General features: G+C 43.0%; 1 non-coding gene across 1 annotated transcript; it reads left to right on the plus strand.

The window, feature by feature from the left end:
• Window positions 1-12,572: 12,572 nt before the first annotated feature.
• Window positions 12,573-12,649, plus strand: TRNAT-UGU. Its single transcript has one exon. It is a non-coding gene; the product is annotated as a tRNA-Thr (tRNA).
• The last annotated feature ends 255 nt before the right edge of the window (window positions 12,650-12,904 follow it).

Here is a 12,904-nt window from a genome sequence, read left to right on the forward strand (position 1 = left end):
GAGTGTGTTATGTTGTTATTTGGGTGTTCATGACATAACATGCATTGGCAGTACATGTGAGACACAGGCCCTTTGCAGAGGCCTGTGGGCCATTAGGTGTTGATGCGGGCCAGATGTGACAGGCCGTTGCATTCTGTCAGTCCTACAGTCTCAGGCCGCCATACATTATATTCCCCTGGGGTGACAGGGTATTCATGCCAATACCTTCTATCAGTCTTGATCAGGTGGTGTGGATGCTGGCAGGGTGCTACCTACGGCTAGGGACACTCCTGCATGGGACACCTGCACTGCATGCAACATTCTTTTGCTATTGACATATACAGGTGGGGTCATGTTGCACCCATTCCCCACAGCAGGGATACGACCAGAGACGTACCTGTGGATGGTGTTTGCGTGAGCTGGGTGCATGTGTGCTATGGAGACTACTTGCATCTGACACACAGGTATACATGGGGCATTCCAGTTATGCTGATATGTGCAGGTACATCAGCTGTTTCCCAGTACAGCAGTCCTACCTCCTTTGTGATCTGCAAGTGTTCAGGCAGACAACACCAGTATCCCATACTACAGGACCAGATAATGTGTTGCATACCTGTATGTACAATTCCAAGGGTATCTCCATTTCACAGTGACACAATATATACTGTATGTCTGGGGTAATTTCCCCCTGTGTACTGCTTGTATATCTGGCCCAACAGCCATGCCATTCAGCCTTTCAGATGGTGACACATATTACCACCATACATTTACAATGGCTTACTGCTAGCATGGGTTATACTGGTGGGAATTGTCTTTGGCACTGCAGTTGTGAGGACTTGTCCCTGTCATCAGCAGTAGTGGGCAATGGCCACCAGGTCTTACCTCAACATGCATACATACTGACCACTCTCACACAATATGAGGCACACACCAACCTAACATACACATACCTGCATATTTTGCAAATGCTACAACCTATCCTGCTACCTTGGCCACCTCTGTGCATCTGTGCTCCACTGGTATTATGCCTACACGTACATGTTAGTACATTTCTACATAGGGGTGTGGGGGGGGCACACCTGACTGTTATGACGTGTGTACATCAGATTGGGGGGCACACCAGACCATTACTACATTTCTAAATGGGTTTGGGGGGCACACCTGTTACTACATTTCTATGTAGGGTTGGTGGGAGCAAACCTGGCTGTTTCTACATTCCTACGCGGGATTGGGGGAGGGGGATACATCTGACTCTTACTACATTTCTGCGCAGGAGTGGGGGAGGCACACCTAACTATTTCTACATTTCTTCACAGTATTGAGAGGGCACACCTGCCTGTTTCTACATTTCTGCACAGGATTGGGGGGCACACCTGACTGTTACTATATTTCTACATAGGATTGGGGGGCACACCTGACTGTGTCTACTTTTCTATGCAGGATTGGGGGGCACACCTGACTGTTACTACATTTCTACACAGGATTGGGGGGGCACACTTGACTGTTTCTACATTTCTACATAGGATGGGGGGGCACACCTGACACTTGTACACATTTGCTATGACTGTACTGGTATGTCAAGTACTCCATTTCATTCTGTATTCTAACCTATCATGCTGACTTGAGGCACATCAGTGTACTACAGGTCTTAGCTTTGATTGACCTACATATTAGTTTCTGACTTCCTACCCTTCAAAACTAACATCCCACTGCCTGAACTGCTGTAGTCTGTCTGTGTAGGCCTGGGGGGGGGGGGGGGTTACCTATAGGCATCAGTCACAGGTCATAGCACAGCCTTTGTTTGTGTTTGTCTACACCTGTCCTGCTGGCTGAGACTGTTGTTGGGTTTGTGTAGTACTGGCTACTGTGGTGACACCAGTATTTGTTATAGCTCTCATGGTGCCACTATAGATTTCTACTATCTGCTGGCATACCATTCAGCCACCCGATTCCCTTGCATGCTCACATCCATACCATAGATACCGGTAACACTACATTCTACTCCATTCGGCAATTGGTAGGTTGAGTGACTTACCTTGTGGGTGTGCCACTACTGAAGGTGGTGCTGCAGGGCTTCCTATGTTGGATGCACATAGTACACTCCCTACACATGGCTGAGCAAAGGTAGTGGGAAGTTTTGCATCCCTTTTACTGTATGTGTGAGTCAGAGAGAGGTGTAATTCCCTGGGTCCCTCCTGTGTCAGTGTATGTGCTATGCTTTGCCTCTTTGCCAAGGCCAGGGCATACTGAGCACACCCCCTTCTGCCTACTGGGGCAGGCTCATGTTGTTCCTCCTCTGAGTCACTCTGTGCCTTTGCAGACCTTGGCAATGGTGGGGGCCTGTGTGGCCCTGCCCCATGTTGTTCCTGCTGCAGCTGTTTCCACAGGATCATATTGTGTAGCATGGCACATACGATGACAATTTGGGTACATGTAGCTGGTGAGTACTGCAAGGCTCCACCGGATGTGTCCAGGCACCAGAACTGTGACTTGACCATTCCAAACACATGCTCTATTATAATTCTGGTCTGTGCGTGCGTCTCATTATGGTGTTCTTGTTCGGGTGTGTGCACTTTTCTGATGGGTGTCAGCAGCCACAGTTCAAGTGCGTAACCAGCATGTCCACTAGGTGACTGTAAGGGATGTCCCCATTGCTAAACCTCTGGTACAGCTGTGTCAGATGCCAGATGTGGGAATCGTGATAGCTTCCAGGGCAGCGAGCACACACATTCATTATTATGCCCTGAGTATCAATCACACACAACCTGACAGTTGATGGAGGGGAAGCCCTTGCGGTTGATGTAGACCCTACCCCGAGTGGTGCTTTGATGCATATGTGCATGCGTCTGTAGCACCCACTATCTCAGTTTATTCTGCTATTTGGTGGAACAGTTTCACATTGCTGGCCAACACCTCACGGGTGTTGGGGAAATATATGTGCTCACTGGCATGTGCTGACATGGCATCCAAGAACTGGTTGATTACCCTGGATGCTGATGCCTGTGAGATCCCCATCATATCCCCAGTTTGCCTTTGGAAGGTACCTGTAGCTTGTATTCTTAGGCCTACACATACCTTGGTATCTACTGTGATGGGTTCCCCTCTGTTAGTTCTGTGTGTCAGGTGGGCCGGCACAGATCGACAATTTGCTGTAAGAGGTCCCTGTCCACCCTATAGTGCTCCACTATCTCCAGCTCATGTAGCCCCTGGTAGGTTACCCTGGGTCTGTACACTCTTCTCCATCTCCTCACTGTGGGTTGGTTAACAGCATTCACATCCTCACCACCCTCAGCCTCTTCCACATATTGTTGTATGACAGCTATTGCAGCCCCTATCATTTTGTTGTTTTGTTTGTTAAAACTTCCCCGTTTGTGTACACCGGTGGTGTACAGTATGGGAAAACCAGAAGGAAAGGTGTTTGTTTGGTTTATAGTAGTGTTCTGAGCTGGGCTGGTCTGCTGCTTGTGTATTTGTCTGATTCTGATACATTTCACCTGCCAGCTATGCTAGTTCTTCTTGATTACCTTCCTACTGCTGTTTTCCCTTCCCATTGCCTTCCTGTTTAAGTCATGGGGTGCACTGCACAAACACAGTGCTCAAATGTGCAGAGAGCTGCTATTTTCTGGTTTACTTTTTTTTTCCCCTTTAAAACCCGGTGTGCGGCACACACACCCATTTAGGCAATGTAAAGAGTGCTAGGCAGCCTCAGACACACCCGCCTTGCTCAGCTGTGGTAAGCTATGGGCAAACCCGAGCCACAGGACTCCAGTCCACTTACAGTATGCCTGACACACCCCCCCTATGATGCCAGCTAACTCCTAGGCTTGCACCAAGCTATTCCTGCTCTTACACTCTTGGGAGCTGCCTAGTGAAATCTGGGATTCACTGTCATTCCCCTCATTTGCATAGGATTGCCTGCTAATGCATAGTTACATATCCCACACTGAGCCCCCCCCCCTTAGCAACCACTATTCACTGGCCATGTTGTCTTCTGCTTGCCATTGAGTATAATGGGAGAATAGTGATTTTGGTTAGAATGCTTATTTAATGTATTTTTTCTTACCCCCCCCCCCCGATCCCATTTGCGCGCCGCTGCCCTATGCTTAAACAGCTGAGATCGGCTAAAAAAAATTAAAAGTTGATTTTTTTCAAGTCTTTTCCATGCCAATGGCCTTATATTTGACCATTGGCATGCATTCTACATGATATCCACCCTTTATTTGGAGCTGTCATGGCTCCGTTTTGTAATTTGCAGAAATGTACTCCGTTACTGGTGGAGTACATTTCTGCAGATTACACTAGTCCTGCACGGCCGGTTTCCAGCTTCCTGGATTGCAAATTCACCTCATTTGCATGAATTTCTCCTGCAAATGGGGTAATTTGCATACAGGGGCTGAGTCCATGCAGGACTAGTGCAGAAGTGCTCATGCATGCCCCTACAGGTTATTCCTGGATCGCACGACAGACATATTGCCTGCTGGAGCTCCTGCACTAGTCTTGCACGACATGCAGGGCTCGCAGAATTCAATGACAGTCATTTGAGTTTCAGCCTTCATATCCTTCAGAAAATGCATGGTAATTCGAGACCTTTTTTTCATATATTAGCAACTTGCTAAGTTTATAACAGCAATATTTATAATTTGTCCCTATTTTTGGGGCTTTGTCCCCCCAGTATTTTTGGCTTTGTCTGGATTTTTTGTGCTAAGAGGTTGAGAGGTATGTCCCCTCCTGAAAATGCCAAGTTCAGCTTGAATAACAGTCAGCCAGGCTTTCCAACTCAGAGATGCTTACTTGCTTCATCTGACAGAAGTAACTACAAAACTAAGTCATTAAATGCTGAATTAGATATAAAAATGCTCATAGAAAAAGGGCACATTCTTAAAGGGGAAGACAGCAATGGTGATGTAGAAGGATAAAGCCCTAATTACAGCCCAGCTGACCCAGGTTCGATTAATGGTTTGGTTATTTGATTCTGGGGGTGGGGTGAGGAAGAGGCCACATACCACCACACTCCTCTGGCAGAGAAGCAATGGTGTAAATACAAAGCCTGGGTGAGAGTATTATTATTTGAGATATTATTTGAAGTTATACAGCATTAACTACCTGGGTCAGGTGCATTTTCTTGTGATTTTGATTGATGGATCCAGTCACAGGTGCGGTATGATAATTTTTCACTCTCCTTTACTTACTATCACTTATAAAACTCCTCTCTTAATTGGGTTAATTCTACTACCAGCTCCATCAAATAACAAAGAAAAAGGAGAGACTCTTCATTTTCAGTTCAGTCTGTGAATCGAGTATATTCATTCATTTTCTGATTACATATTTAGTCCAGTATAAGATCATGGGAAGAACCAAATCCTCTGTCTGACTCACTAGGTGAAAGAGACACAAGATCATCCTAAACAGGGTGCCAAGCCATCATGGGATGCTCATGGAGACTCAATGTCACACAGCATGCAGACACTGATAATTTTCTGCAGCACATCTTTGATATGTGGGTAGAAGCTCAACCACTCGGCGAAAACCTGTTCTGGCACATACAGGATGTGCAGACTCTGCACAGATGGCAGCTCGGACCAGAACTGAACCAAGTACTGTAAGGCAGTGACTTTAATCCCAGATCACCCATGCTGACATGTGAGTAAATATACTCACCAGCAAATGACACATGACCCATCAAAACTAATTTTATTAAATAACTTTCCATTTAAGATAGAAAACCCTATTCAAAGAAGAGAATTTCTTATCTTTCCTAAAACTTATTTTTTCTTCTACGACTAATTTTCCAAACATTATGCCAAACACCTCAAGTGCGTCATTACTATAGCTAATGTTTACTAAGAACATTCCTTTCTAAAATCCTTTCTCTATTTGTTATTTATTTATTTCCAGGCCATGATACCTTAAATGGTCTATTTATTTAATTATTTATGTATATATTTTACATTTGTTTAACGGGAAAGTCTGACTGGACATGGGTCCTTTTTCAGTAGAGGCCCAGGGAGAAAAGCTCCAGCTCTATCAAACCATTCAATTTTTTTTGGATCCCACTTAATTTCATTATGTAAAATACTTAATACTGAGCATAAGACATTACAAAAGGAAAACATTTTCATCATCCCCTTTATCTGAAACGCCTTACTGTATCTCTCTGATTTGCATATCCCCCTGTTTATATACAACACAAGCAAAATCTTGCCTAGCAGACATCTCTGGTTAATTTCCCCATGCATACAAATCCACCATATAAAACACACTAAGATCTGACTTCTGATAACCACCCCTTTTGCAGTACTGTATTCTTTTACAGTCTTCAGCAGACTCTTCTGGCTTAAACTGTAGTAATCCTTAACTGAGAACATGTTAATAACTAAACCTTCCTCTTCCTTTTATCCAACCAGGGCCACAGGTTCATTAATCTACTATAATGTCTTTTCCAGAACTAAAACAATTACATTTTACATTGACCATCCCTTATATGTTTCTATGTTCTTACTTGAAGAAACCATCTCATGACAGTTGCTCAGTAGTTAAGATCGCTGTCTTACAAAGTCTGAGCTACAGTTACCATCTGTGTGGTATCTACATGTTCTGCCTGTACCCATGTATGTATTCCCTGAGTACTCTGGTTTCTTCCCATCTCCCTAAGACATGCTCTCTCTCTCTCTCTCTCTCTATATATATATATATATACACTGCATTTATACTTACCTATGTAGCCCATGTCATAGCTGAAAGGGATTCAGAATGACCATTTGACTTGAATGGTTAGAAATGAATAAAGTAACAAATTAAAGTTGAGTCTTCACCAAAATATTAAAATCACAACAAAAGGGACAGTCACTACATTCTAAATTCTGTCCAAATACAAGGAATAAAAAGTTTGTGCTTCATATTTTATCATCATCAGTTTTGCAAATGCTATCAATTCTACCTCCTGTTCTCCTCCCACACAGAATATGCTTTAATTCTACTATGTCGGCAGTGTCTCCTGCACATAATCATTTAGTTATACCAGTTTCAGTATAGAACATATTTATATGATGTTTTTAACTTTCTAAATTCATGTTGTTTCATTTACAAGAAAAAAAATGATAAGAAACCTGAAACCTATTCTAGGAAAGAGTCTTGATTTGACATAAATACTTTACCAAAACTAATCTCCATTGTGAGACGTTTTTGTCCCTGGCAATAGTTCAAATGAGTAAATAGCATAGTATTTCTGTCATTTGATCCCACAGCATTACTAAAACTTCCAGCTACTTTCAGCTGCATTCTGACTTGGCAGTTGGGCTGTGTAACTTTGAAAAATAAAGATTTGTGGTTTTGTGAACTGATAAATTGTCATAAGATAAAAAAAGATGCCTCGAGGTTTGTCAGTGATCAGGCTGACTGTCTAATAATACAAGACAGTGCTATGTGCTGTACTAGGGTTACTGAATCTTTCAAAGTGCATAATAAATGAGCTGCAGGGCTCAGTAAGAGAGTGTAAACACGGAGAATAAGTGGCAAGTTTCAGAACTGGACTATCTTGAAAATCCTGCCAGATGCTTCAGTCTGATTTCCAATAGTAGTGTGGTGCATGGATGCTGGGGAGCCTGATCAAACAGTTTAGTCTAAGGGGTCTATGTCCAACCTCTATTTTTAGAGTCATGCTGAATTTATCCCAAATGAAAGGGCTTATAGGATCACTCAGATGCATCTCCATAATGCAGAATCCTTGCTAAGGCCACAGTTAATACTAACTTACTTCATATTTCCTTAAACTGACTGGACACAAAGGAAAGTCATGACAAACTATTCCACGTTTTGACATTTCAAGCAGTAAAGCCTTACATCACTTACTGTTTGTGCAGATTTTGGCTGTCCCCTGGTTGTCTGTAGGTTTTATGTCATAGCCCTTGTCCAAGAACACTGCAACTCTTGCGTGTCAAAAAGTGTTGCATTTACCTGTTTTGTAAATAAGATTATGGTTTATAGTGTCCATAATGAATCAGTTCATTTACCTGATTAAGAAATAAATGAAACAAAGTAAGCGCAGTGATGTAAGAAGCAAGGCTATTGGGTACCCTACTGTATAAAGATGCAACCTGCTGGAATAAGTGCACTGGTTTGAACACCTGCTCAGAGGCAAAGCATGCACCATAAACAGATGTTTTCATTCACCTAGTGCTTTGAGAGACTCTACAATTAACATTCTTTTAGATAGTCAGCTGCCTGTTAATCCAGTACACCTTCATGAGAACCAGAAGCTGGCAAAGTCAAGTGATTGCACTCTAACCCTTTGTGCCAGTTTGTTCTCACTGTGCAAAGCAGATTACTTATGTAACCATCACACTAAGATCTTTGTAGAAAACCTATTGCTATATGGCGGTTTAGTTTGTACCAACAGCTGAAAGACATATATGGCATGCAATATGCACACTCATTACCATTTGCAATCTGTATTTTTGTGCACTATGGAATGGCAAAAACTCCAACTAAAAATAATAAGTAATTTGGCCTGTTTTCTAGTTCGAATCTGGAGCATGGCATGAAACAAGTGCTGATTTCTCTTCTGCAGACTTAAGTGCTCAAATCTTGTAGCAGATGCAGCAATGCATGTTTATTTAATTTTGAATTTGTTAACTGGGGTAGAGTACTGATCCCAATGGACCTATGTATTTCAGCCCATGGAGCTATTTATTTATATATGTGTGCATGTGTGTGTCTATATATACATATATATATATATATATATATATATATATATATATATTTATATATATTAATATATATATATATATATATATATATATACACACATATGGGATCCATACAGATCCCCGAATGCACTTTCCACCGAAGCAGAAATCACCGAGCATACTTAACCGAAAGTGCTGTTCACCGAAGCAGCACTTTTAGATAAGTTTGCTCGTTGTGCCGGTCATACTACGTTGTGGCTAAGGGAAAATTCCATTTTCCCCACTGTAGTGCGTCCTCGGAGTGAGAATATTAAAGTAGGGAGGTGTGGAGGGCACAGCCCCCCACATGGGTGGTGCAGGGGGGCTTGCCCCTCTGCATAGAAGTAGGTTTAATGTTGTTTTTTTTTTAAAACATACTTTACGTTAACCGTTTTTTCGGTGAAAGCGCTTTCAGTAAAGTATGTTCAGTGATAATTGATTCAGACAATTGATCTTTCGATCAAAAGTCCTAGATCCCCATATATATATATATATATATATATATATATATATATATATATATATATATAGGTTCATAGGTAGGTACTAGGATATTGGCCCTAGGGCCTATATAAGCCTAGCCAAAGGTACTCTGGCTTTCGCCACCCAAGAAAATTATTTTCCTGTGCCACTGTCGAGCAGAGCCACAGAAGTGATCCCCGGGGTGAATTTCCTATCTCCCATCCAATCATCAAGATTTTTCTTGAAGAGCGCTAATGAGGAGCTTTGTTTGATATAGATAAGTAGTTTGTTCCAGAGTATGGGAAGTCTCTGGGACAGGAATCTATCCCTCCAGCATGTTCTGTTTATTGTGGTGACAAGGTTTAGGTCCCTAGACCGTGTAGCTTGTAGGGATTGGGATTTGTTTAAGTGGAGCATGTCTAAAAGCTCTGGGTTTGACATAGCTTTGTGTGTTAGGCAGAGATCGCCTTTGAGTAGGCGATATGCAACGGAGTAAAGCTGCAGTTTTTTGAGACGGTCTGCATAGGGCATCTCTTTGAGGCCGGTAATCCTCTTTGTGAAGTATTTCTGTGGCCTTTCCAGTTGTTGCAGATGTCTTGTGAGGTACATACCAAAAGGGGCATTGTACTCTATAATGGGTCTAATGAGTGACGAGTAGAGGGGAACAATGACTTCTTTTTTCCTGGATGAGAAACCTTTTGTGATGAGGTGTGCCACGTAGAAGGATTTCCTGACTACTGTGGCGATGTGATTATCAAAAGAGAGACTACTGTCCACCTGTGTCCCAAGGTCTCTTATCACACTTTCAGTGTTAAGTAGACTACCGCCTATGTGGTAGTTCATGGGTACTGAGTTTTTACCAAAAGGGATGACAATGCACTTTTTGGCATTGAGCTTGATGCCATGGCTTTGACACCAGGCATCTGTCTCAGCGTGGCCCTTTTATGGGATGTCCACATCTTTTGGAGTTTTGATTATGGCTCCTAGTTTGCAGTCATCTGCAAACTTTGTTAGCCAAAGACCTTCTGTGTTGGCCTGTACTTCAGAGAAGTAGATACCAAACAGGAGAGGACCCTGGACTGAACCCTGTGGTACTCCACTTGTCACTGGTCAGAAGTTGGATTTGGAGTCAGCTACTTTCACAGTGTGGGTTCTGTCAGTGAGTCAGTTGGCAACCCATCTTGTGACATAGGGATTTATACCTAGTTTAATGAGTTTATCTATAATTCCAGAGTGGGGGATGGTGTCGAAAGCCTTGGCGAGATCTAGATAGGCTGTGTGAACCACCTTACCCTCATCTACGGCTTTGGTGACTGCTTCAAAGAAGTTTATCAGGTTTAGGAGACATGATCTGCCTTTTACAAACCCGAACTGGGTGGGGTCCTGAGTTTGGAGATTAACAATGTCATTGTTTATAAGTTCCATGATGATACATTCCATAGCCTTGCAGACCAGGCTTGTTAGGCTAATGGGGTGGTAGTTTCCAGAGTCTGTGGTGGCTCCCGCTTTGTGGAGTGGGATAACTGTCACTGTGTGCCATTCAGTGCGCACATAGCCTGAGGTGAGGCTATGATTGAACATGGTACTTAGGTGGGGTGCCAGTTCATTCTGTAGTTCATGTAGAACACAGCCTGGGATGCCGTCAGGTCCTATGGATGCTGTGTTCTTGGCTTTGGATAGTGTGTTTCTTACCTGTGCAGCCATGATTACAGGAATGATTTTGTTTTCATAACTAGCTTTGGAGGATTTTATGAGGGATCTCAGCTTCTTACTGAGGCTGACCAGGGAGTTTCTCCAATCATGGGATTTTACTATTTTTTGCAACAGTTTCTTTCTTCTGTTGTAGATTTTGTTTATGGCAGGGGACCACCAGATTGGCTTCCTTTTTTTGGAGGTTAACATCTTGGTTCTGTTAGGGATTGCACAATCCATGCACTCATGTAAGTGCTTATAAAATGCATTTGTGTAGGATTCAGCAGTCATACCTCTATTGTCCATCAGCATGGGTGTCGTGAAGTTTGCCACTTCTGTCTTAAGAAGCGTGAAGTTGGCTTTGGAGAAATTTTTTACTGTGGTTTCCCTAATGGGGGGTAGGGGAGGGATGTGGATGTCTAGGGTGATTAGCTTGTGGTTGGATCTGACCAATGAGTAATTGACCTCTGGTGTGGAGCACCGGTTGCCCATGTTGGTAATAACCAGGTCTAGGATATTGCTGCCCCTGGTGGGGGTGTGGATAAGTTGATCCATGGCATTGGAATTTATGAATTCCAGAAAACGTTGATCACAAGAGTTGGTACATGAGTAGTTTTCCCAGTTAATGGTAGGGTAGTTGAAATCACCCATTATTAGGGTGTTAGGTTGTACCCTAATATTTTTCAGTGTATTAAGAAATGAGGAGTGGGAATCCTTGGACATGGTGGGGGATCTGTAGCAAGCTACAATTTGGATTGTGGTCTTGCCCAGAGTTAGTTGCACTTGGATAATCTCGGATGCATTATACTGAGCAACTAGCCTGGAGGTGTGGATATCCTTAATGAATATGGACACGCCTCCACCTTTAGTGTTTCAGTCCAGGTTAGGTGGCCAAAAGGTGTGGTATGAATTAAAGCCTGGTAATGCAGGGGTACTCTCTGGAGCCTTGAACCAGGTCTCTGTCACTGCACAGATGTCGATGTTCTCCATTTTAAGGAGTGCCTCGAGTGAGTGCATTTTGAGTTTTAGACTTCTAGCATTGAGTAGCAATACCCTCAGATTCTTCTTGCCTGTACCTGTTAGGGTGGTGAATTTGTCATTTGAACCTTGCCTAAAAAAGGCACTATAGGGGTGGCTAGAGCCTTAGCCAGTATCCGGAATCCCAGGGGTGACAGGTGCAGGCCATCTCTGGCAAAGCATCGTGGTTTGTCGATCATGTCATCCCAGGCAGACAGATACTGGATCCCCTTAGAATGACACCAGAAGCTTAGCCAATTGTTGAAGTCAATAATTTTGTCCTTGTACTGTGGTATCATTCTGGGTGATGGCAGGATGCTACTCAAAGCTAGGGTCATACCTGCATGTGCTACAAGATTGGACAGCTCCTCCATGTCCCTTTTCATGTAGTCCAAGGAGGTACGTCTCAGGTCATTCACACCAACATGGACAATGACAGAGTCATATTTGTACTTGTTCTGGAGTGACCTGAGTGCATATATATATATATATATATATATATATATATATATATATATATAGATAGATATAGATATATATAGATATATAGATATATATCTGTGTTTGTGTGTGTTTGCGTGTGTGTGTGTGTGTGTGTGTGTGTGTGTGTGTGTGTGTGTGTGTGTGTGTGTACATGTGTGTGTGTGTGTGTGTGTGTGTGTGTGTGTGTGTGTGTGTGTGTGTGTGTGTGTGTGTGTGTGATAATTTAGCTCAGGGGTTAGAGCACTGGTCTTGTAAACCAGGGGCCATGAGTTCAAATCTCATAATACACAAAGCTCTGAAGGCCAGGGTAGCAGAGGTACAGATTTTCAACCTGGATAACTGGATGGGAAACAGAAGATACACTCCTGGGATTCCATCTGGGGCTCTGGGTGCTGACTTGTCTAAACATAGACTAGGCTAGGCTTATAAGGGCCTCAGGGCCAATAGCCTAGTAACCTCCTATTATCCTATAAGCTCAACCTGGATATGTTAATAATATGTGTGTATATGCCACAACTTTGTGTGTGTGTGTGTGTGTGTGTGTG

This window comes from Protopterus annectens, chromosome 8.part0 (assembly GCF_019279795.1).
Source record: "Protopterus annectens isolate FY-2018-M chromosome 8.part0, PAN1.0, whole genome shotgun sequence".
Classification (NCBI taxonomy): domain Eukaryota; kingdom Metazoa; phylum Chordata; order Ceratodontiformes; family Protopteridae; genus Protopterus; species Protopterus annectens.